The 26,173-nt window shown below is 35.6% G+C and overlaps 1 long non-coding RNA gene across 1 annotated transcript in view; it reads right to left on the reverse strand.

Annotated features, from left to right (window-relative positions):
- LOC139436558 (uncharacterized) overlaps positions 1-26,173 on the reverse strand; it is a 166,346-nt gene that overhangs the window by 79,163 nt on the left and 61,010 nt on the right. The window contains exon 2 of the long non-coding RNA XR_011645894.1: positions 25,147-25,244. This is a non-coding gene — a long non-coding RNA (uncharacterized lncRNA). The remainder of the gene's footprint in view (positions 1-25,146; positions 25,245-26,173) is intronic.

Genomic DNA, 26,173 nt, shown 5'->3' on the forward strand with positions numbered 1-26,173 from the left:
AAATACTCTCCTTATTCAAATATATCAAAGGAATCATATTTTCCTCAAAAACTCTTATTTCTTAAAAATAAAATTAAAAACAGAAGCATCTTAGTTTCTCATTTTGTTCTGTTTGTATTTGTTATGAGGTGTGAATCATATATGCAGTAATCAATAGTAAATGATTATCAGGTATATTTCACATATACTTTATCCATAATAAATAAATGTTTTTCCACTAATATTTCTATTTGTACTCCAATTCATTCTAGTTAAGTCACTGTTGACTTGTAGAACATTTTAATAGCTATTAAGGTAAATTCTCCTTTGTTATTTTTATTCTTCAGAGATTTATTAGCTATATTTATATTTTTTCCTTAAGAGAATAAGATTTTCTTTCCAAAAGAAAGAGGATATACCATTGCTTGAGAATATTCTTGCATGTTTCAAGAGTAGACTACCATTTTGCTTTTTTCTTCTAATTTATTCCTGGCCAACTCATGTTTCTTAATGTTTTATAAATGAATCTTTTCTTGCATCATTTAAGTAGGTGTTCCTCCTAAATATGCAGTTGATGTCTGCATATTAATATCCTACTCACTAAATAAAATTCCTCATGACTAAAAAATATTTTACATGATTCAGATGGTTTCCTGGTAGATAATCATGGTATATGAACCATTCCCATGTTAGACATGATGAAATAGTAGTTTTCAACCCATGCTATGATTAAGAATCTCTATTACTCTTCATTCTGTCCTGCATCTATTTTTGTTTATTTTTGAATGCCTTTATTTTGACTTCTTTTTTCTTTACAAATATTTTTGAGGGTTCAGAAATTTAACTTGGTAAATTTGTTTTTTTTAAATTCCTTCCAATATTTTGGACATATCACTACAAATTCTTGATTTATTATGGTTCTATGATTTTTTCTTCTACATACCTTTAAGATTTTTTTCTGTCATTAGATGTTAATCAGTTTATTCTAATATATTGAGTTGTAAGTTTTAAAGAAAATCTCAGGAAAATTTGAGGAAAGAGAGTGGGAATGGAGTTAATTTTTCACCAGAAACCTCACAAGAACATGAAGAAATCTGAAAATATCTGTATACTTTTTGCTGACATTGATAAGTTGATTCTAAAATCATTGTGAAAGGGCAAAAGATGGAGAATAGTCAAGACAATTTTGAAGAGGAAGAAAAATTTTGGAGAACATCCACAATTGGATTTCAAAATTATTGTTAAGCTACAGTAATCAAAGCCTGTGATATTAGTGTAAAAAAACACTGTTAAGAAAATTTTGAGGTAAGGAACATTCTGAAGAAAAGATTGGAAAGGCAAACATCCAAGAATTATAAAAAATATTTATAACTAAATAATTAAAATGAAAACAGCCCAATAAAATGGGCAAAATATTTTAAAATATTTGTAAAATATGAAATATTCTCATAATTATATTGTTTAAATTTGAGTGTATTCATAAATATATTAAGTGTTTCAACAACTTACAAAGATAAAAAATATCAGGCAGGAAAACTGACCACTTAATATGCTATTTACAACTATGACAGTTCAAATATAAGGATAGAAATTGTATGAAAGAAAAAGATTTAAAATTATCTACCCTGTAAGCATAAATCAGATAATTATGTTTATAGGCTATAATAATATCTGACAGTATGATTTTAAAGAAAAGAAGCATTAAAAATGAAAAAGAAAGACATTTTATAATTGATAAAGTTCAATTCACAAGAAATATTTAACAACTTAATTTGATGAACCAAATAACATTGTCTCAAAATACATTAGACAAAGTTAAAATCAAAATTGAGAAATCCATAATAATATGTGGGAATTTATAGAACATCTTACTAAAGAAAAAAATCTACCCCATCTCCAAAAAAATTTGACAAATTTGGAAGGTCAAATTTATATTATAATCAATTGACACACTCCCATAAAACAAAAGTTCATACTTGTGAATACATCCTTAACAAACTTGATATAAATAATCATAATGAGACAGCTGCACATGTTGGATATAATGTCACAAAACAAACTGAATTCAAATAATTTGTTCACTAAACACTGCATAATTAATTTCAAAATAAATAGTAGAAATAAAAATTTTAAAATTCTTCACATTTTGGATAATAAATAATAAATCATCAAAATTCTTTGCTTAAAGGAGAAATGGTTTGGCCTAAATTTGAAAATGGATATATTTTGAAATGATGGATAAAGAAAATAAATACATCAAAATTTGCAGATGCAGGCAATACTGTTCAAAGAGAAATCAGGTTCTTGGAGTTAACCTATTCCTGTGGGAGTGGGACACTTTGATTTGAATTAATTCAGGTGGTAGGCATTTGATTGGATTGTTTCAGTGAGGAATGACTGAGAGTGGGTCTTGGTCTTCTTGTTGGAGTCATTCATAAATGGAGGACTGAAAAGAGAGACACCCTGAGAGGCTGAGAGAGAGGTACCAGGGGCTAGAAGCTAAAATTTGCAGAACACAGAAACACAGAAGTTGGCTCCATAGAGGCTGAGAAAGAGACCTGGGTGAGAGGGAAGAGATGAACCATATACCTGATTGCCCATAGCTGAGCTTGAGGAGAGAGGTTCTCTTGATGTCTTTATTTGGACAGAGCCACCATTATGCCCTACCTTGTACCTAATTGCCCATAGCTGCGCTCAGAAGGAAAGCCTCCTTAGGTGATGCTGCCATTTGTCTGATTGCCCATAACAGACCATCCATCAGTGAAACAGTGTCTTTGATGATGCCTTGATTTGGGTATTTTCACAACCTCATAACAGTAAGCTTTTAACTTAATAAATTCCGATTATAAAAGCCACCCCATTTCTGGTATATTGCTGCCAGAACATTTTAACAAACTAAAACAATTACTTACTCCATATTTTTATTTTGAAACTTGTTGCATAATTGCATTGAAGAGTGTACATAATGTAGACACTCAGTGTAGAGCTGAATTTAACTTTATAATCAGACATAATGTTATTGTATTTTGCAATAGGTTAATTAAACCATTTATCTTTGTTGACTTGAAAGACACTTTGGTTTTATATCACTCATACTTCATGTTATGTTAGATATAAATATATTAGTATAGTATATCAATATATTTAATATTTTATGTGTTCTTCATTTCTTAAAGTTTTGTTAGAATTAAAACCCATAAAGAAATGTGCAGATAATATGGGAGAATTTTCACAAATTCAGCAAACCTTTGTATTTATCACTCAGATCAAGTAATACATTATCCCTAGAATTCCATGATTCCTGTTTGTTTTCCCTTCCAGTCCCTAAACCTTCATACTGCATTACCCCACCCAATAACCACTATCTTGACTTCTAACTGTATATATGGTTAACATACATACTTTGTTTTTTTTTATTTTTATAGCCATATATTCCCAGAGTTTCCAAAATATGTATGGGACAGGAAAGACAAGATGGCTATCACAAAGGACACTGTAGAGCTTGAACAGAGCTAGTCTATGATATTGACTTAGTCCATAGAAGTTTAATATTATTAAATTTCCTAAATTAATTTTTTTCTTGTGATGATCAGAGGATATATTTCTTATTTTAGGCTAAGGTGTAATCTTTGCTTATTATACAAATTAATTTTTAAAAAGTAAAAATAATCAATCGTATTGCTGTAATAAACCAAAATTTCTTCCAAAAATAATTGAGTGTTGATGATTTCATTTTGACAAGGATTTTTCCTTCTATTATACATTTCTATAATTGCAAAATCAGTTTACTGATTATCAATTACTATATTTTATAAATTTTCTTCTATTAATTTTATGAACTTTTGTTTTATGGGAGTGTGTCAATTGAATATAATATAAACCAGAATATATTCAGGTTCTCTAGGGAAACAGAGCCAACAAGATGGAAGTAGGTAGGTAGGCAAATAGATGATATAAATATCATCTGGCTCACTCATCTGTGGTGTTGCACAAGTCCAAGTTCCATAAGACCACTTGCAAGATGATACTACATTGAAGGTGTGAGGTGAATGACCCTGGAGAAGCTTTCTGATTGCAGTACAGATGAAAATTCTCCCTTCCAACTGCTGAAATCATCCCTTCTCCTTTAAAGCCTTCAACTGAATGGATGCAACTTCTCTATTGTTGAAGGCAGTCTCCTGAGTTGTTTGTAGATGTAAACAGCCATAAAGACAATCAACTTACTGATGATTTAAATCCAGGAAGAATCCCCACAGTAACAATCATGCCAGTGCTTGCTTAACCAAACCATTGTACACTATTGCCTAACCAAGATGACAGACTGCCTTAAGCATGAGAGTCCATCCCTTGTGAATGTGGCATCCATACATAGTTCCTTAAACCATACTTAATCTCTAAATAGAAATAATAGCAGTCATATTTTTGCCTAAATATATTCAAATACCCTGCATACAGCTGGAGACAGATGAGGTATCACCAGAAGAGGGTAAAAGCCCTTGGACAATATTCACTCTTAAACTTATCTTATAAATTAAATACTATGATATAAAGTTAATGCAATGTATATCATATGATAAAGGTATAATATAGGGAAGAAAATGAAGATATTTGACTTACATGTATATAAAAGCATACCCAAAACAAGGAAGAAATATTCATAACCTTTATAATACTCATTTCTATAACTGGTTATGTGGTCATAGCTCATATTTAAAACTATTTTCTCCCACCACCCATCCCATATTACCTGTAGCCTCAGAAAGCACCTCAGCTAACAATGGTTCTTTGCCTGTTGGGATGAACTGAACATTCATTCATGTAGTTTCTGGCCCATTAGTAGTAATTCCAGAATTGTACTGTTGCAGTTTTCCATTTACTGTAATCACAGGTCATGATAGGACTAAGACTAACAAAAGTGGATCTCCTGTGCTCCAGGAAACTCTTCTTTACCTTCATTATATAGTAGTAGGACTATTTCCCCTTGATAATCAGGATTATTTACTAAAGCCAGCACAGCAATTTCCCTCATGGCCTGTTGATTGAGAGGTATGCAGAAACTAGTTGGCAGTCTTAATTTCTACTTCATTAGAATAATTTTTGTGCCTACTGTTAGAAGCACTCTTCATTTGGAACAAAGAACTATAGTCCAGCAGTGCTTAAGGTTGCAGGGACAGGAAGAAAATAATGCTCCTAGTGGGTCACTAGTAGAACTAGTGAGTAATGCTATTCCATTTCTACTTCTTGATTCCTGGACTCATGAATCCAAGATATGAGAAAACCAGCACCATTCAGTGGAAACTAATTTAGAGCATGTACAGATTCCTTACTCCAGCCCTGATAGATATTGTCACCCAATTGCAGCTGTGACTGAGTCTTCAAAATGGCATTCCACCCTTCTATAGATTCATCTGCTTCAAGATGATGAGAAACATGGTAAATCCATAGAATTCCATGAGCATGCATCAATTGCAGCATTTCATTTTCCCTGAAATGGTTTCCTTAATCAGCAAAAATGATATGTGGAATACCATGAAGGGTGGATAAGGTGTAATCCATGGATAGTAGTTTTGGAAGAACCATTGAATGCAGGAAAGCCAAACCCACATCTAACATATGTGTCCATTCCAATTAAAACAAAATACTCCCCCTTTCATGATGGAAGTGGTACAAAGTAATCAACCTGCCACCTGATAGCAAACAGACCACCTCAGGTTATGGTGGCCTATAAGGGATTGAGTGTTAGTCTCAGCAGATGGCAGAACTGACATAAGCAGTGGCTGTAGCCAGGTCAGCCTAGGAAAACAGAAGTCAATTACTATGCCCATACACAATATACATTCCATCCTAAGTCAAATTATTGCGATGAACTCCCCAAGAGGCCACAGTTGTGGGCTGAGAAAGAGAAGGTTATGTGGCAGGAGTGGTGACCATGGGCATGTTGTCCACTTCCTCTTGTAACTTACTTTTGCCTTTGGGGTCTTCTCAAGCCCTATTTCATAGATACCACTTCCATTTTCTGAGGGAATGCAACTATGCACACACATTATGATTTGTTAGGTCAGATGACATCCAGTTCATGAAAAGCAACTAAGGGTTTATGGTAATGTGGTGGGCCATGGTTAAGTTTAAGGTCTTTGTTAAGGCCCAGCAGTAGGTCAGAAGCAGTTTTGCAATAAAAGAGTAGTTATCTGCAGAGGATAGCAGTGATTTTCTCCAAAATCCTAAGGGTGTGTGCTTCTATTATCCTATGTGGGCTTCTCTAAAGTTCCAGCCAGAATCTCTATTTCCCATCCCTGCATTCTTCAATGTCTTGATGGTTGCAATAGTCTCTGCAATCCCTCCAGAAATGTGGTATTGCATTTAATTTATTATTTATCTAGGTAGAGGCAGTTCTAATATCTTCCATTTGGCATTTTCTACCATGATAACCCTCACTGCACAAGCCAGGGAACAAATATTAGGATTCTGCCAATTTCTGAATATGCTTATTCCAATTATACCTTCTCGATTTGGAAGAATGTATTAGTCAGCCAAAGGGGTGCTGATACAAAATACCAGAAATTGGTTGGTTTTTATAAAGGTTATTTACCTGGGGTAGGAGCTTACAGATACCAAGCCACAAATCATAAGTTACTTCCCTCACCGAAGTCTATTTTCATGTGTTGGAGCAAGATGGCTGCCAATGTTTGTGAGGGTTCAGGCTTCCTGGGTTCCACTGGGCTCAGCTCCTTTGTTTTCTCTGCAAGGTCTGCTGTAGACTATGAGGCTCTCTAGGCTTTGCCTCTCTCCACAAGGTTAGCTGTAGACTATTAGGCAAAGGGCTCTGTCTCTTTCCCTGGGGCTCCACTTTAAGACTTCCACATCAAACTCCAACATCAAAACTCTAACATTAAGAACCCCCAACGATATACTCATAGTGGCAACAATTAAAAACCACAGCAGGGGGGGTACTGGGTTCCTGGCCAGTGGTGCTCTGTCGTGGTCCCTAGGGGAGCAGCGACAGTCTCCCAGGTACAGCGGCGGGGACCGGGAGGGAGTGAGGGTTCAACAGTGAGCCCCTGATGCTAATGACTATGCTTGTGAGCTGATAAACCTAAAATAAGAACAAGGCCTAGAGCAACATTGTGCCTGGGAATTTCCTCCTGTCAGCCTTCATGTTACTCAAATGTGGCCAGTCTCGAAGCCAAACTCAGCATGTAAATGCAATGCCTTCCCCCCAGCGTGGGACATGACACCCGGGGATGAGCCTCCCTGGCAACGAGGGACCACTATCAACTACCAACTGATGATGCAACTGGAAAATGACCTTATACAGAAGGTTCAATGCGGATCAGCAGAATATCCCTGTCTACATAAAATAACATGACTTTAAAATGCTGTTTGATCTAAAGTAAGGGGGAAATGGAAAGGAGAAATGAGTTTATATGGCTACGAGTTTCTAAAAAAGAGTCTGGAGGCTGGCAGAAGGATTGCCCTCATGCACAACTGAGCAGAGTCAGAGAGACAGATAAAGCAGATACAACCCCCAGATATTGGTTCCTTTGAGGGCTAAAGAGACCCATGGGAGTTATGGTCATGGCCGATGGGGTTAACTACCAGGGCAGATGGCCCCTCTTTGGAAATGGTGTTTATGTGTGATGAATCTGGACTCAGATGGGATCTCCCTTCATAAGACTTTCATGCTAATGTGCTGGAGGTGCAGTTAATGTTGGGGTTTAAGATATATTTAGGGGATTTGAATCTCTGGACTGACAATGTGATAGCCAGGTCCTGAGCCTCAACAGACTCCAGCACCTACAATCTGATTTATTGGACTTACCACACTCAGCTAAGATGGAGTTGAAGAAGGACAACCACCACACCATGGAGCCTAGAGTGATTACAACTGAAAATGGGAGGATTGCATCCAGCATCCATGTGGAATCTGAGCCTCCTCTTGACATAGAGGTGCAATGGACACAACCAATCCAATGTCCACATAGAAGAGGTGGCATTGGATTGGGAAAAGTGGACATGGTGGACGATGGGTATGGGGAAAGGCAGGAAGAGATGAGAGGTGGAGGCATCTTTGGGACATGGAGCTGCCCTGGATGGTGCTTCAGAGGTAATCACCGGACATTGTAAATCCTCACAGGGCCCACTGGATGGAATGGAGGAGAGTATGGGCCATGATGTGGACCATTGTCTATGAGGTGCAGAGGTGCCCAAAGATGTACTTACCAAATCCAATGGATGTGTCATGATGATGGGAACGAGTGTTGTTGGGGGGGGGGAGAGGGGGGGGTGGGGGGGGTGGGGTTGAATGGGACCTCACATATATATTTTTAATGTAATATTATTACAAAGTCAATAAAAAAAAATGGGCAAGTGAAAAAAAAAAAAGATTGTCCTTTAATAAAGGCCACTGATCAACCCAAAAAAAAAAAAAAAAAAAAGAACCCCCAACGCTGTCCTTCCCCACACCTTTTATCTGTGAGTCTCCACCCACCAAGGGGTGGGGACTCAGTGCCCTAATGACATGGCCCAATCAAAGCCGTAATCATAACTCAATCATACCCGGGTACAGACCAGATTACAAATGTAATCCAATATCTATTTTTGGAATTCATAACCATATTAAACTGCTATAGAAGAGAAATATAAAAATGAGTCTGGGGACACACTAAACTTAATGTGAGACTGAACTGAGCTAAAGATCCACTGATCACCTGAATTCCATAAGCCCCTACTCTGACTGGTGAACCACAGTGACATTTTGAGTATCCTAGATTTAATATCACTTTTGAGCCAGTGTCTAATTATCACCAAAAACCCCCACATCTACTCATTTCCTTTTCCGCAATGCAAAGTTAACCTCTTAAAAAGCTGTAGGTCCCTTTGGGGATATCTGAGAGGAAGATTAAAAGTATACATTTTTGTCAGTGTATTGGATCTGGTCACAAGTGGACTCAACCTTCCCTTTACTCAAGGGGATCTTGGTCTGTAGTCTGTCTCGAGTCTGGGTATTTATTAAGGGACTGTGATTCTGTTTTTATGATTCAAATTTAAGTTTTAGTCACTTGACCTAGGTCTCCTTTCCTTAAAAAATTAGTAGACTTCCCATTTATTTTATTTCTTGATTCCCCATGTTGGACTAGTCAAAGCCATAGGTCTCTATAAGTCATACTATTCTGACTACTTCTTTGACTCTGCTGTACATTTTGGTAGCCAGGCCAACCTTGTCTTTGGTCATGAAGTGCTGCCCCTTGGCTTCTGCTAACCTAGTTAATCTCATTGTGTTTATGTATCAAAGTTCAGTGACAACAACTCCCACAGTAACATTTAACTTTGAGAGGAGAGCAATGACAGAGTTTATCAAGGATAATGGACTTATTCCTAACATTCCTGGTGAAAGGTGTGTCCTCAGGACATTCCTGGAGTGGGTGAGCAATTCTTTCATGCTAAATCCACCCTAATATTGAATCTCTCATCTATATTATATGAGGTTGTTTTGGCATTTCAACCTCAGGCAATATAGGTCAAATTTTAGTCCATACTTCAGCCAGTCATCCAAACAAGACATCAGAGCCTTTTCTAATTCCTTAATCTGTGACATTGAATTCAGAATCTCTGTTTAGTGGGCACATAACAATAAATTCAGCCAGATTCAACTTTATGTTCCTTCCACCATTACACCATACCCTTAATATCCATTCCCAAATGCATATACCTGATTACTTTCTATATAAATGTATAAAATCATGCAGTACTTTTGGAGTGTGAAATACCTCCTCATTGGTCACATTTTGTACCCCAACTTTTGGGCCTGTTGAAACATCAGCCTACTTATAGGCCCAGAAGAAAAGATGGGTGGTGGGTGGTTGTGGAAAGATTTAGAAGTGCCTTGCAATCAATCTACTTTGGGGCACCCCATTGCAGTTCCATCTGGTGGAACAGGATTAACCTCTTCATACAGAGAATTGAGGACTGTTTCTTCATGGGAAGTAGTTATAGGTTTATCGGGCATATGAGGGTTAATTTCTTCAGGTAGAGATTGCATGGTTGAGTCCTCAGGAAAGACTGGCATTTGAACGTATGATTCCTCAGTACAGACCATAACAGGCATATCTAGGAAAACTCAGCAGAATCTAAGGTTTCAATGTACACACCATCATCATTATCAACCAATATATCCCCATCCCAGTTTTCAGGATCCCATTATTTTCCAACCAATGCCTTCACTTTAAAAACAGAAACCCTATAAGGCTGGGAATTCAATTTATGTTATAAGTCAGCCACTCACACCTTAAAACTCTGAACCTCATTTATAGAAATCTCAAGTCTGTGACTACACAAAATAAGATTTTCTTTCAAGGTGCACAGACATTTTCATGTCCATCTAGTGCTTATGTTGGAAATTTGAAGTGTTCATCTCATCCCTTTATTTTACATCTGTATCCAGTGTGTTTAGAACCAGCCATTCAGCATCTTTATCCTTTTAAATTCCACGAAACTCTGTTAAAGTGTAAAATACAATGTCAACCAAAGCCTTGCTTCTTATAAGCATTTGGATAGCCATATCCAGTGGAGATATTTTAAGTTTCTCTATCACATACTCATGACAAGGACTATCAGTGCCTTCTGGATAGTTATAAATAGAGTCATTATTACCTTTGAATGTACTAGATTAGAGAACAAATTTCCCAAATCCAAGAACCAACTAAGAAATCTCATCTTTGGATATTATTTCCCTAGAAATACTCCTAGCGCAAAAATCTGAAATGTAAATATTATCACATTTATTATAGAAATTGGCTCATGTTACAGTGGGGATGGGCAAGTACAAATTCCACAGTTGCAGATCACACACTTGGAACTCCAATGAAAGTTTGTGATGAATTTACCTGGAGAACCTGACTGGATGAAGTGGAAATGGAAATTTTCCCTTCTGACTGTTGAAATCATGCCTTCTGTTTCTAAGGGCTTTCAATGATTGCATGGGACTTCTCTAATTTCTGAATCTAATCTTCTTAGTTGATAATAGATGTAATAGGCCATAGATGCAATCAACCTCCTAAAAATTTAAATCCATGAGATATTCTCACAGGAATAATCAGGCCAGTGCTTGCTTAACCAAACAACAGGATGCCATAACCTAACCAAGTTGACACATGATCTTAACCATTACAATTGTCATAAAATGTGCTACTATAGCTGCTTATAATGTTATATATATATGTACTTTTATATAAATATATATGGTAATTTATATGGTACTTTTTCTTCATTCCTAATATAGATTATATATTTTTATTATGTATTGGTCTCATCAAGTATTTATTAAGTTTTAAATTTGTTAAGATTATAGCTTTTAGGGATTAATTTTTTGGCTTTCTTTCTCCTTTTTATTATAGGCATTTTTCTATTTTATTAATTTGTATATTTATCTTCATTAGTTATTTATTTGTATTTTGTGTTTAATTTGTTGTTTTATTGACTTTTAAAGTAAACATTTATATTATAGTTTTGCAAGTTTTCTTCTATTCTATTGTGTTATATTTAAGTCCATAAAATTATCCCTTAAGCAAGGCTCTTGCTCCATCCTATCAGTTTTATTTCATTTTTCATTTTTAAAGTAGCTTTAGATTACATAAATGTTACATAAAGAATATAAGAGATTCCCACATATGCCATATAAACTCGTTTGTCCTTTCCATTTCCTTCTTATTCAGGTCAAAAAGCTTTATATGACTTCAATTCTTTTAAATTGTCATAGGAAGTTTGTATCAATCAGGGTATCTGTGAGTATTCCATATAAACCTGAGAGGAATGTGTATTCTGCTGCTATTGGATGTATTGTTTTAGTTAAGTCACTTAGAAAACAACTTAGACATTAGTTGGTGTTTTCAGATTTTCTATATTCTTTTTGATTTTCTTTTTACTAACTCTATGTTTCTAAACTACTAAGAGAGGAATTTAGAATCCCTAGTTTATCTATTTCTCCTTTAATTTTGTCAGTTTTTACTTTGTTATTTTTCAGCTATCTTCTTAGGATTATGTTTTTTGGTACATAGATCATTTTGTAATTACATAATGCATTTATTCTTTGCAGTTTATTTGTTCTAATAATAGAACAATTCCAGATTTCTTATGATGAGACTTTGCATAGTAGATATTTTTCTCACTTTTAATTTTATCCTACCAAAGCATAATATTTGAAGTGAATTTTTATAGAAATCATGTGTGGGTCATTTATTAAATCTATTTTGAAAATGTTTGCCCTGTAATTGGTGATTTTAGACCATTTCCATTTAAAGTAATTATAGATTTGCTGGGGTTTAAGATTACATATTCATTATATTTTATCTGTAATTTTTATTCATTTTCATAAAGTATTATTTAGTATATATTATATATATACATATTTTTGTATATATATATGTATATATTTATAGAGAGAAAGAGAGAGAGAGAAAGGAATATAGAAGATAGAGCAGATAGTAATTAAACCTGCCTCTCAAGTATAAATGCCTGAATTCAGGCAATTGATGTATCTGAATTCAGATCTTAAAACAGTGCCTATCAAAAAAGCAGTAACAATTTCCTAAATAAAGAGTGCTGTTTCTATTTTAAGTAATTTGATCCACATAAATTCCTGTATGTGACACATGGCACTGGATTCAAAGTCAGAGTTCCTTGGGCTTCATATCTCAAGATGCCCAAGGCCCCACAGGAAAACATTCCACTCATCACCACTTTTGGCCAGTTAGGTATCAGTCTAATTAGCCACTTCTGTGGCTTACACAGACCTGAGATTTCTATAAATGAGGTCCAGAGTCTTAAAGTGTGAGTGGCTGACTTTAAACATAAATTGAAATCCCAACCTTTCTGTTGTCAAAGTGAAGGAAATGCACACAGTCTTATGATCATTTAAATCTAAACAAGGAGGAGAAGAGAAAATGAAAATTGGTCCTGAATTAATACCTAGAAGGTACATTGGTAATATGTAAACAATCCTGTTTATCCAGGTCCAATTTCTCAAGAGGGGCTGCTTTGTGAGTATGAAAATGGATTGTATTATTTCAGTCTCTGCCTCTAGATCTACATGCATAAAGAATACCTTTAATGAAAAGGTAGAATTGAGAAACTTTGCTGATTTCTAGATGGTAAGTCAATTTCCCTCTTTCATGAATGAGAACTTCCTTACTTCTTGGGTTTTCCACTTGCTGTTAGTTCAGATGATAGCAGAGAAGTAGGAAAAGACATGCTACAGTTTAAAAATGGATCTTGTAGGTTAGTTTGTAACATCTGTTCCCTTCTCTTCATTCTTTTTTTTTAAAGATTTATTTATTTATTTATCTCCCCCCCATCCCCCGGCCTGGTTGTCTGTTCTTTGTGTGTATTTGCTGCGTCATTTTCTTTGTCCATTTCTGTTGTCAGTGGCACGGGAATCTGTGTCACTTTTTTGTTGCATCATCTTGTTGTGTCAGCTCTCCATGTGTGTGGCACCATTCCTGGGCAGGCTGCACTTTCTTTCATGCTGGGCTGCTCTCCTTATGGGGTAAACCCCTTGCACATGAGGCTCCCCTATGCAGGAGACACCCCTGTGTGACAGGGCACTCCTTGTGTGCATCAGCACTGCACATGGGCCAGCTCCATATGGGTCAAGGAGGCCCAGGGTTTGAACCGCAGACCTCACATGTGGTAGACGGACACCCTAACCACTGGGCCAAGTCTGCTTCACCCTTTCCCTTCAAGTTAAGGAAGATGAGATTCTAGAAGTGACTCCAAGCTTGTTATTTGATTCAAAATAATTCAATTGAATATATTTTTCCAAGTCAGTATCTGTCAAGCTGATTTATCTGGTTTTTCTGTATTTTCTACCAACTAGATAGACCATAATTGCTATGGAACCACTGTAAAATTTCTGATCATGCTCTGATCCTCTCATTCTGATATTTTCACTTACTAATCAAAATACTAATTCCAACACTGCAGCCCATAGAGATCAAAGCCCACCACCCTTTAAAGGAAAGAGTGGAATTAGATATGAAATTTAGAAATTTTTTCCAAAGGCACTCTTGAATATAAGTACACACATGAACATATAAAACACATGTATATAAAATTTATATTAATACACAGACACTTATAAGGGATTTTAAGGATAGATTTACCCAAAGATATACCAATATTTCATGATTTGGTCAGCCAATTTTCCCTCATCATTTTGCACAGCTCTGAAATATATAAAGCATTTCCTTATTTTTGAGAAACTGAAATATTTTTTTCTGGTGATTAAGATTAGTGTCACAAATATCTAAGGTTTTTTTTTTTTAAACTTAAAACATTTTAGGAAAAGGAGAACATATTACATTCATCATTTTAGTAGAGAAATTTTGTTCTGGTATATTTACAATATGGTCCAAAACCTTACCTCTGCCTTCCAGATTTCAAAGGCACATCAAGTAAAGCAGCCTAAGCTACAGCAAATTTTTTAATGTTCATATTATTATAATTACCTCTATGTGTTTAAAAGGAAACCTATTATACATGTTGAATTATTCCATATTGGAACTATAACCATATTGGAACTAGCACATTACTCATAACAAAAAACATTAAGGCACTGGCAGAAGAGAACAGATGAGAATCTGTGAATGAGAAAGTTGCATTTTGTTTTGCTTTTCTATTTTCACTGTGAAGGATCAGTATGACTGAGAAATATACCAATATGACCATCATAACCGAATTCTTGCTCATGGGATTCCCTGATGACTGGATGCTACAGAGACTGTATGCCACACTCTTCTTCCTCATTTACCTGGCAGCAGTGATGGGGAACCTCCTCATTATCACCCTCACCACCATTGACCAGCATCTTCAAGTTCCCATGTATTTCTTCCTGAAGAATTTGTCCTTGATTGATATCTTCTATATCTCTGCCACTGTTCCCAAGTCTATCATGAACTCTCTCACTGACAGCCATTCCATCTCCTCACTAGGATGTGCCTCACAGGTTTTTTTTGTTATTGTTTTTGCTGGTACAGAGTTTTCACTCCTTATGGTGATGTCCTATGACTGCTACGCTGCCATCTGCTATCCTTTGCACTATGATGGCATTATGCACAGAGGTGCCTGTGTGCAGATGGCGACAGCATCATGGCTCAGTGGATGTGTTTATGGCTCCATTCATGTAGCAGGTACTTTCTCTGTCAGCTTCTGTGGGTCCAACACAGTGCATCAGTTCTTCTGTGATGTTCCATCACTGCTTGAACTTGCTTGTTCTGGGAAACACATCTTTGAAGATGCATTTATTATACTTAGCTGTTGCTTTGCTTTTGTTTGTTTTATTTTAATGGTTGTTTCTTATGTTCACATTTTTTCTACTGTTTTAAGAATCCCATCTGCAAAGGGCAGAATAAAAACTTTTTCAACCTGCCTGCCCCACCTCATTGTGGTGATGCTTTTCCTGTTTTCTGGGATTAGTATATATTTAGAACAAAATGTCAAATCTTCATCTTCATTGAAATTGTTCATATCTGTGCTTTACACAGTGTTACCCCCAACACTGAATCCTCTCATCTATAGCCTGAGAAACAAGGACATACAGAAAGCATTGGGAAAAGCACTAACTGGAAAACCATCCAAAACATTTTATTGATTTTTATATTTAGTATTTAATTAAAATGAATGCCTTTTCCAAGTAAAGACATACATATTTTCTCCTACTGGTAATTGATAGAATTTGACAATGTGTTATCTGACAGTGTATCAGGTCAAAATTTTATCTTATTTTATGTTTAGTAAATGAGCAGCATGGAGTTATTTGACTGAATGGCTCTCCTTCCAGTATTTCATATCATCATGTTCTACTTGGGAGCAAATTCTGGTTATTTTATATTCACCGTCAGTGTTTCCTAATACACTGCAACCTCTAACATTTTTAAGGTTGTCACAAAAATAATATTTTTACTTTTTTGATGCATATTTTAGTTTTAGGGTGAGAAGTTAAAATGAGGAAGCATAAATATGTATAACTTGTTTTTAAGTATCCTGTTGTTTCATGATATTTACATATTTACTTTTGGATTTCAGAGCAGAGTCATCCTAAGAGTGGTCAGATTGTGATTTCTGTTCCCTCAGGTATTAAAATTGCCCAAAGATGGTGATCACAATGATCACAACATTCTCATTAAAATCCAGATTCAAAAGAGCATCTCCTCAGGAATGGTTTATTTTGTTGTCAAGAAACATGGAATAACATCCTGAAATATTCCTGAATGAGTCTCTTCTTTCCATATATTAATCCATCTAGTTCTCCTTTACCTAAAATAGTATCATAGCACAAGTTTCTGTACATGCCTTTCTTTTCTTCTTTATGGTTTCCTTTCTTCTGTTATTCATCCCTTATTACCTTCCCCCTTCCTTCTCTCCTGACCTTTATTGTTTCTTTCTTCTCTTCCTCTTGTTTATTTCTTTCTTCATTTCCTGTCCTTGGTTTTTTTCTTCTAAATTTTAAGAATCAATTTTTTTCCCCACTTATGTATAGGCTACTTTCACTGTGAATTGTTATTTTATTTTAACTCCCACTCCATTATCCTATTTCCTCCAGAAATACTCACATTGCTTCTATTTTCTTTTTGGTGGCCTTGGTGTGACTATGATGTCTGTTGACTCTACATGTCCCAGTGTCACACACAGCTGTGAGATCTTGTTACAGTAGATGGAATTGACCTAATTTGCTGTTACTCATGTATCACAATGCTTTCCTTTCATTCCTCTTTCCCTGACTTTCCCACTTTAATGCCATTGACTTAGAAATTCATTATATTTCTGATCATTATTAAGGAGACCTCAGGTGAGAAGATTTTTCCAAAATCTCAGAAATTTCACATTTCTCTTTGGCTACATGTGATGTTTGTTTTCATTAATTAATAGTTTTAAATAACTCACTGTTTTAGACACTATTGGTCTTACACTCAGTTTTCTACCAGGACTTTCTGCATCCCAGTTAATGATATATCTGGGAATTGACCACTTATAAATACATTATACTGTTATCAAGCCAGGACACACCTCATCACCTGCCATTTAGATTTTGCTACAGTTCCTGAGCTGGTAAACTTGATTCCTCCCTTGCTTGACTTCAGTTTATCCTCAGTCCAGAAGCTCAAGTTCCTTGTGGGATCAGCACTGACACCCAAAAGTCCTCCCAGTGTCCTCCAGTGCTCTCCAATGACAGTTACTCAGTTTCTTCTCCATTGGGAACTCCCCCGCTTATCACTTCCTACAGGGCCCAGTGTTCTCTGCTCTTGTTCCTCAGGCACACTTTGCCATTGATGCTCCCTCTGGTAGGAATGCCCTGTCTCCAGGTGTCTGCTCAGTTACATCTTCATTCTTTCAAATCTTTGTTTTGTAACACTCTGGGTAAAATAAAGCTGTGTGTGTGTGTGTGTGTGTGTGTATAATTATCCATAGTAAAGCACAGCTACTCTAAGGTAAAGTAAACACCTGGACTGATGATTTAACTGATCTAACACACAATATAGCCACTTTCCTTGTGTAGAGGTGAGTGCCTACACTTCAGGATAAATTTAGTTCTGATCTAGTTTAGAACAGTTTAATCTTCTATAAATTTCCTTCAAGTGAGTATTTCCATGAGTTTAGATTTCAGGTCATGCAGTGGCTACCTGTTTTTATGATAGTAAGACATTATAAACCATATTGAAGCAGAAGTTCTTTACTGAAATATCAATTGTAAATATAATTAAAATGTGTTTTGTACTTTTAAAGGGGCTTTTTACCTCCTCAAAAATACTGACATTGCCATTGACACTTTGGATTATTTGGAAAACAAAACAAATCTATCCTTCTACTTCTTACTGCATCTGTTCAGATATCTTCCTTCCAAAAATTGCATTAATTTTTCTAGTAAACTTCTTTTAAATAGATTTTCATTTATTTATTTAATAATAATATGAGCAATTTAATCTAAAATACTAAAATACAAATAAATAATTTAACTAGGTTAACCTATATTTTAATTGTGTATAAGCAACATTATATATGAGTACAATTTTTTGAAAACCAGTGTAGTTTCATTGGATGATACTGTAGTCTAAGGACATTTAAAAATGTATATACCCCTTCACCTTTTCTTACAAAGTAAGATGCCTATAGGATATTGTGCTTATAAAAAAGTATTCCAATTCATTTTTTAATACATGAAATTTTGTTTTATATTTATATTTATATTTATGATTATTTTTGAATCAATACTTGGAAATACAACCTCCATGCCAAAAAATATGGTTCTTGAAATTGTTTGTTATATACTAAAATGTGTAAGTCCTAGAACATCACAATTTCTACTACTACCCAGGAGAGTATGAGAGAATTCTCACTGCCTTTGAACCAACTTTAAAGTATCATTTTTAAATGAAATTTCTGTTTATACAAGGATATTAGTGTTATATTATCACATTATTATTAAATTTATTTTTCATTTTTGTATGTGTATCATTCATGCATGAACACACATAAACAATAAGTGTATAGTAAAGATTGTGAACTTACAAAACAAACATACATAACATCACACAGGGGTCTCATACATCACCCCTCCACCAACCTTTTGCATTGGTGTGAATCATTTGTTACAAGCTATGCAAGAGCATCATCAAAATATTACTACCAACTATAGTCCTTTTCTTATATTTGGTGTATTTTTCCCCCAACCCATACTATTTTTTTAAATGTATTTTTGTTACAGATTGTTGGAAACTGAGGCATAGTGGTCTCACAAAGAGAGACCTGCTGTTTCCATGGCTACACTTTTAACATAGGAATGCAGCAAGTAAGCCTTTTGAGTCAACAGGATACAGCTGTACAGGGCAGGGAGAAATACGCGCAAACACACTTTGTAGTTTGAAAGGAATACTTTGTAGTTTGAATCTTTGTACTCTAAGTTCTTTAATTTATGAGTATTGTTAATGTGTAGTTACACTGCTTGTTATCTTGATAGTTTGAGTATATATAGTGCCAAATGTAAAAAATAAAGTTGTCTGAGGAGTCATTACTTGCAGACCCCCTGATCCCAGCTCTCTTGTTCTTTCTTTCTCTTTGTTTCATTCTCCCTTTTCTCTTTCTTTCATTCCTGATACCCTTCGGGTCCAAATCTCCAACATCTGGCCCCCAATATGGGGCCCGAAGAAGTGAGTCTTCCAAATCAGTATTAGGAACCACAGAAAAGACCTCGTCGAGTGTCAAGTGAGATGCCCAAAGCAGTGACTCAAGTCTTCAAGATTAAGTAAGTAACACTTCCATGAAGTCATCAGGGTAATGGGTAATCAAATGGGATGTGTGGAAGCATATTTGCAAGTGTTAAAAACTTTACTGAAAGTTAATGGGGTACCGGTAAAAAATTATGAATTACTAGAATTGTTTGCTTTAATACAAAAGCATTGTTGCTGTCCTCAGCCTCAGGGGTGTACTGTTTTATATTTGAGACAGTGGAAATGTGTAATGAAAGCTTTACAAAGAGCATATAAAAAAGAAGGGAATTCATTCCATTATCAGTATGGGCCTTATGCCACCAGATAGCAGCAGCTTTAGATCCTTTACATTCTGAAGGAGAGAAAGATGAAATTACTATATTTTCTAAGCCCAGAAGTAAATTTGAAATGAAAGAAAGTAAATTGGAACAAGAACAGGAGTTTGAGGTGAATGGGGAACCATCAGGTTTTTTCCCTCATCCTAAATGTTAACCCTTTCATCAACAAAAGCTCAGTGAAGTGTCCTAGTGAAATATCTTCTGTGTATCCCCAGTACAATCCTCTGCACCTACTAAATTGCCTTCTGTTACTAAGCCTAAGTTAGAAATGTTTTCAGGTGTTGCCAATGCTTTGCCTTATGTTAAACAATTACTATCTGCTTTCCCTGTAACATTACATGCGATACCACCAGATACAAATAATCTGCAAGGGGTGTCGAGTTTCATCCTGAGCCAATAACTTTTAAACTATTGAAAGATTTAAAACAGGTAAAAATACTAAAGTCCTTGTTACTGAAATCAGGCTTGTAAGAAAACTCTTTGTTAAAGTGTTAACTAAGAAAAGGAAACTATTCTGACAGCAACTCTGCAAACTCCCTGCTGTCTACCTGAAAATGTAGTTGTGGGCTAGTGGGGGTTAATAGAGTTAAGCCACTGGAAAAGGAAAAAAAACATTGCAACATTGGTGTTCTGTTTTGTTTCCATGCTAAATCTGATTGGGTCTATTTAACCAAGATAAAAGTAGTACAAAATTTTTATCAAGGTTTAAAAAGAAATTTTCAGTTTTAAAGCAACAGTTTACTACTGAACTTCAAGTTTCAGTGTAGTCTTACAGAGTAGTAATCCAAAAATGTGTGTTAATGGTCTGTCAAAAGTGCTAAATAAAAGCTTAACTACATTTATGCTGCTCAACTTATCTTAATTGATTGCTGATAATTAATAAAAATGTTTCCAAGCACAAGTTTGCATGTTACAGGCAACATGGATTCCAGAAGAAATCTTAAAAAGTAAAATCTAAGATGTGATCTAACGGAGAGCTTAAAAACAGCTATACCAAGAAAGTAAGAATTATGAGTCAATTGTGAACTGTATGTTTCTGTTAATGTGTAGTAATTGTGTTTGTCTGTTCAATGTCAGTGTATATTTTAATACCTCTGGATGGTGATATAAATTAATAAATAATTTTTTGAAAGAGCTCTATTCAAATGGCCAAAATTAAATAAGCACTTATATTAATACATAAATTTGAATGTTAATAAGAGGGAGCCGAGGTGGCTCAAGTGATTAAGCACCTCTCTCCCACATGGGAGGTCCCAGGTTCAGTTCTCAGTGCAAGCACAATGAGGGGTGTGGAATAAATAAATAAAATAATTGTTAATAAGATCTCTACAATGATAAAAATTGTAAGTCTTGATTAACAAAATTACTATAAGTCTTTTCATAAAAAATAGTTTTTGCCTAGATTGAAATGAAAAACTTATTTTTCTTCACTGGATAAAATGAAGGATGTAAAACTTAAATGAATATTAAAAATGGTTAAAAGTTTGTGGGAATGCTGACTGAAATTTAATGTTTTTTCTAAAAGGTGTTTTTTGTCCTAAAACAGGATGGCTAATTTTCATTAACTCTTGGGAATTAAATGCATGTGGCAAGTTGGAGAAGGTATTGTGGTAACTTTAAGTAAGGGAATGTGGGGGGTTGGACCTGGCCCAGTGGTTAGGGCATCTGCCTACCATATGGGAGGGCTGCAGTTCAAACCCCAGGCCTCCTTAACCCATGTGGAGCTGGCTCACATGCAATGCTGATGCACGCAAGGAGTGCCATGCCACACAGCGGTGTCCCCCATGTAGGGGAGCCCCTGCACAAGGAGTGCACTCCATAAGGAGAGCTGTCCAGTGCAAAAGAAAGTACAGCCTGCCCAGGAATTGCACCGCACACATGGAGAGATGACACAGCAAGAAGAAGCAATGAAAAAAAAAACAAACAGATTCCCATGCTTCTGACAACAGAAGCAGAAAAGATGCAGCAAACAGACACAGAAAACAGACAACTGGGGTCGAGGGGAGGGGAGAGAAATACATAAATCTTTAAAAAAAAAGTAAGGGAATGTATTCTCTGAAGGTAAAATTTGTCTTAAAATTATAAATAATTATAAGAAGTTTAATGAAGCATTGTTTAAATTAAGGCATTTAAATAGCTAATTCCAAAAAGTCATTATTAAACAAAACCTGAATTGATAATACTAATAATAAAAGGTAATTTTATAACAGGAAAACTTGTTGGCAGCCAGCCTCCCCCGCCAACTGGCTTCTAGGGGACTGTTTCTGGTATTGCATGCTACTAAGTATTTAAAGTGAAGAAAAGTTCATTATTATAACAAGCTTGTTTAGTGTTGATGGCAATTATATGTTGTAAGAAGTTTGCCTGGTAACTTAATATGTGGGATATAGGGAATGTGTTTTTATTGTTAAGGAAACAGGAGATGATTTTGTCCTAAAATAAAATGATTGATTATTGGGAAAAAGTAGAGTGTGGGACAAAACCTATGTGAATACTGAAGGTGTAGAAGGTTCATGGAAAAGAAATTTTTATGATTAAATTTAAATAAAATTTGATGGGTCTATCTATAAAGTTTTAAAAGGTTTAGTATCAAGTGGCATGTATCAAAGTCAAAAATTTTGTTCTTTCTCAAAGTCTCTCAAGTCATTAGTCTGTTTTGGTAAAAGTTTCCTGAATAATCAGTATACAAAGAAAGTCTGTTTTATCAAAATACCTTCTTGTGCTTTAACCTCATCATTTCCTCAGTGTTTGAAGAAGAAAGGGTCTTATTGTTGTAGAAGTTGAGAGAGGTTCAATTATTTGCATTTAGAAAGGTCAGTACTCAGGAATGATTTTGAGAAGGAAAAAAGATTTATTGACTGCTGGCCAGACTCAGGAGCTTTCTGTTTCAAACCCAAGCCAAGAACAAGATTTTCAAGTTCCTTTTATACAGGGTGGGGAGTCAAATGGTGCTTTTATCAAAGAAGACTACTTTCTTTGTTAGTTAAGTCTTTGCCTGAGTATAGATAGGTTTTGAATTAATATATCGCCCACACTTCTGGTGAGCTTGAATTAGCATCTTCGCCACATTCCATCTAAATGCAACCTTGAATACACATTCAGTCTTACATCCTTTCTGAACATTCAAAGCCCATATCACTTAACTGGATTTCTAGAGACTAGGCACACTTGGATACAGAATTAGATGATTTTGAATTTATGCACAGGGTATATTATGTTTCCCATTTGAGGCCAAGTTCAAGTTCCCTTAAGTTTTGGCATCACCACCATCAGAGTTTCCCTGGACTGATTGGTAAATTGTTAAATTGCCTCCTGGGACTGGAGTTGTTGCCATGGTTAACAAGGGCAGAATTGCAGCTTCTTACCTTCCTACACCCATAAGTCAGGACTGACAGCTTATCTCCGAAGAGACAGAGCCTCCCACCCATAGCCCACATCATTATCTCTTTTAAAGGAACATAATGTTCAAACAGGCTTTCTCAAAATCAAATCCTGAAAAGTAGTCTTTTATTCCAAACAAATTACAAGAGATTTGTTCTTTTACCTTAAAAGAAAAATTAAAGTAATAGTTGAGTTCATGTAATATGATATAAATCAAATGGAAGGTGTTTAAAAATGTTATAAAATTAACAGGTTTTTTTTCTTTAACCCTCTGTTAAAGTCATATGAGTAAAAGGTTCATATGAATGCTTACGAGTGTATAAATTTACCAATATTTCAGCATAATATTAAACAGAAGTACAATGTCGTTAATTATGGATTTAATTTTTATAAAAGGGTATGTGTCAAAGAAAAAACCTCTTATCATAGATTAAAGTAACAACACTGTAGGATGCAGCAATTCCAAATACTGCTAGTTTATTGAAAGGAGTTAATGTCCAGCTATGTCACTATCACTTCATTTTAAAACTTGCTAAGACTTTCTTTAGTGTCTTCTTAGACAGGTCAAGTCAGCCTGCATTCCTCTATCTGTGGAAAACTCAACAATGGACTTTTGCAGTGCTTTTCGGGGCTATGTGCATAGCCCAACCATCTCTCCTGGCATGGTGATAATAATCTGGCTGTGTAGGAAAAATCTGTGGATGAAACACTACTGATGACATTATGTTAACCAGTAATCCTTTTTTTCAAAATTAAAAGAAACATCAGAGACAATAGTATCTTCTCTTAAAAGCCTGAACTAAGCAAAAAATTGGGACAGGCTGCAAAGTCCCTGCTGCTCTATCAAATTCTTAAATGTTGTTTGGTTGGGTAAGATAAAACTATACTTTCTGCTGTAATTGATAAAGTGCAATGTTAGACTTTGTAATATTGTTAAAATACTAAAAATCTTTCATCCCTCATTTAGCTCAAATATTAAAACCATTATATGTATTAATTGGGAAAAGTCCTTCACGGAAGTAGAAAAACCTGCAGCAAACTGCTTTAAATAATAATAAAAGGAAGGTAAATTGTGAACATTAACTTAGCCTATGAATTGGATGTGGCAAGCACCAATATTGGCTTTGGGTGGAGTGTGTGGCAAAAGCAAAATTCTAAACAAGTACCCCTTGGGTTTTAATCACAATTCTGGAAGGAGGCCAAAAGTATAATATAAAAAAGCAACTGTGTACAGCATAGGAGGTCCTGCTAAAAGTGAAAGATTTAACCCAATAGTGTCTGGTCACTCTGAAAACTGTCATCCCTAAACAGGGGTGGACTGCAAATAGTAAAAGCAAGACAGAAATGATGGACTGCTGTAAATCACCCTCAGATTATGAAAAAACATCTGAGATACCTGCTAGTATTAACAGGTGACTGTCTGTCATGTCCCTACCCACCCCACTAACATCCCTTTTAGGACTGTTAATGCAGATGCCTTTGTGAAGATCCAGGGCCCTACCACTAGAACCTGAGAAAAGGCAAGGTGGCTCCACTGAAAAGGCAAACATCATGAGTACCAAACCCTGTGGTGCCTAGCCCAGCAGTTCTGGCTGCCCGTTACTTGCCAACAGCTCATAGACATCCCCCATAACTTCCTTCATGCTTACTCCAATGACTGTCACATCAGATCCCTTCTGCTCTTGAGAGGAATGAGCCCTCAGATGCACAATTCAAACCCTCCAAGGAGTAATACAACAAAAAACCACCTGAACTGTATTAATTATTTGACTAAAACAAAAAGGGGGAAAAGTGGAAATATAGCCAGAGGTTAAAATACTTCACTGAGACCTGTGGCAATTGCTGCCATGCATCACATTAACTTTACAAATCCTGGAACTATGAACTTGCAGCTTGTATCTGCCTATGGACTTTGGGCCTGTGTGCCCTCTCCCTATGCTATTGTGGCAGGAACTGTTAACATTACAAAGAAAAGTGGATACTGGCCCCTTGGGCTAATGACACTTACAGTCATAACCTACAAAAGAATTTGTGGAAAATATTTCTTGGAAGTGCCCCTACTTATGAATGGTTGAGAAATATAAATAAGACAGGACATTATTTGACCCTTAATCAAACATATCATCTTAAAACCTGTGTTAAAGATCCATTTGTTTTCATAACTGGTAAGATAACTATTAAGAATGACTCACTGTTTTATGAAAATGGTGCCTTGTAGACATATCAGAAAGTGTGTTGCAGGATGGAGAAACAACAGCAATAGCCAGGAGAAGAAAATGCATCTGGATACCTGTGAGAAAGATGCAGATTTGGCAGTCATCTCTTGAAATTTAGTTATTGTTACATATGGCACAAGAATTCTTAAAACAGACTAGATGCTTTATTGGACTGCTTATTATAAGCATTTTGGGACTGATTGGAATCATTACAGCTGCTCCTACTGCTATGGAAGTTTTACATGAAAGCACAAACACAATATATACATGATTGGCATAAAAATGCTAGTGATTTGCAGCATAAGCAAGAACACATTGATGAACAGGTAAATAATCAGGTTAATGATTTAGAATTGGCTGTTTTGCATATTGGAGATTAATTGTATAGTTTAAACTTGTTAAGAGGATTGAAATGTGATTGGAATGGAAGCCACTTTTGTATTACTCCTCTTGCCTATAATTCATCTGATATAGAATGGAGAAAAATTAAGAATCATTTGCTAGGCCATAAAAGTAATATCTCTCTGGAAATCATTGAATTACAAAAAAATATATTAGAAATGTATCAAAATCAAATTCATATAGCCAATGATATTTTCCCAGATATGATTTCACATATTACAAAATTTAACCCAGTTAATTGGTGGAAATCACAGCATTTCCTGCCAGCTTTAGTAATAGGGCTAATCATATTTGTTCTGTTCTCATGATTTTCACCTGTGCTGGACAGTGCTTTTGAAGAAAATTGCAAAGTGTAACAGCCATGGGACATGTGAATAATATGGAGCTAGCAAAAGCACTTCAATAACTTCCCCTGGTTGAAGAGCTCGGCCAGTAGTCAATGACAGGTAAGACTCTTGAAAGAAGGGCAATCTAAGACAGTCACGGTCACCTCAACTAAAACAAAAAGGGGGAAATGTTGGAAACTGAGGCATAGTGGTCTCTCAAAGAGAGATATGCTATTTCCATGGCTATGCTTTTAACATAGGAATGCAGCAATTAA

The sequence above is a fragment of the Dasypus novemcinctus genome, chromosome 15 (assembly GCF_030445035.2).
Source record: "Dasypus novemcinctus isolate mDasNov1 chromosome 15, mDasNov1.1.hap2, whole genome shotgun sequence".
In the NCBI taxonomy this organism is placed as follows: domain Eukaryota; kingdom Metazoa; phylum Chordata; class Mammalia; order Cingulata; family Dasypodidae; genus Dasypus; species Dasypus novemcinctus.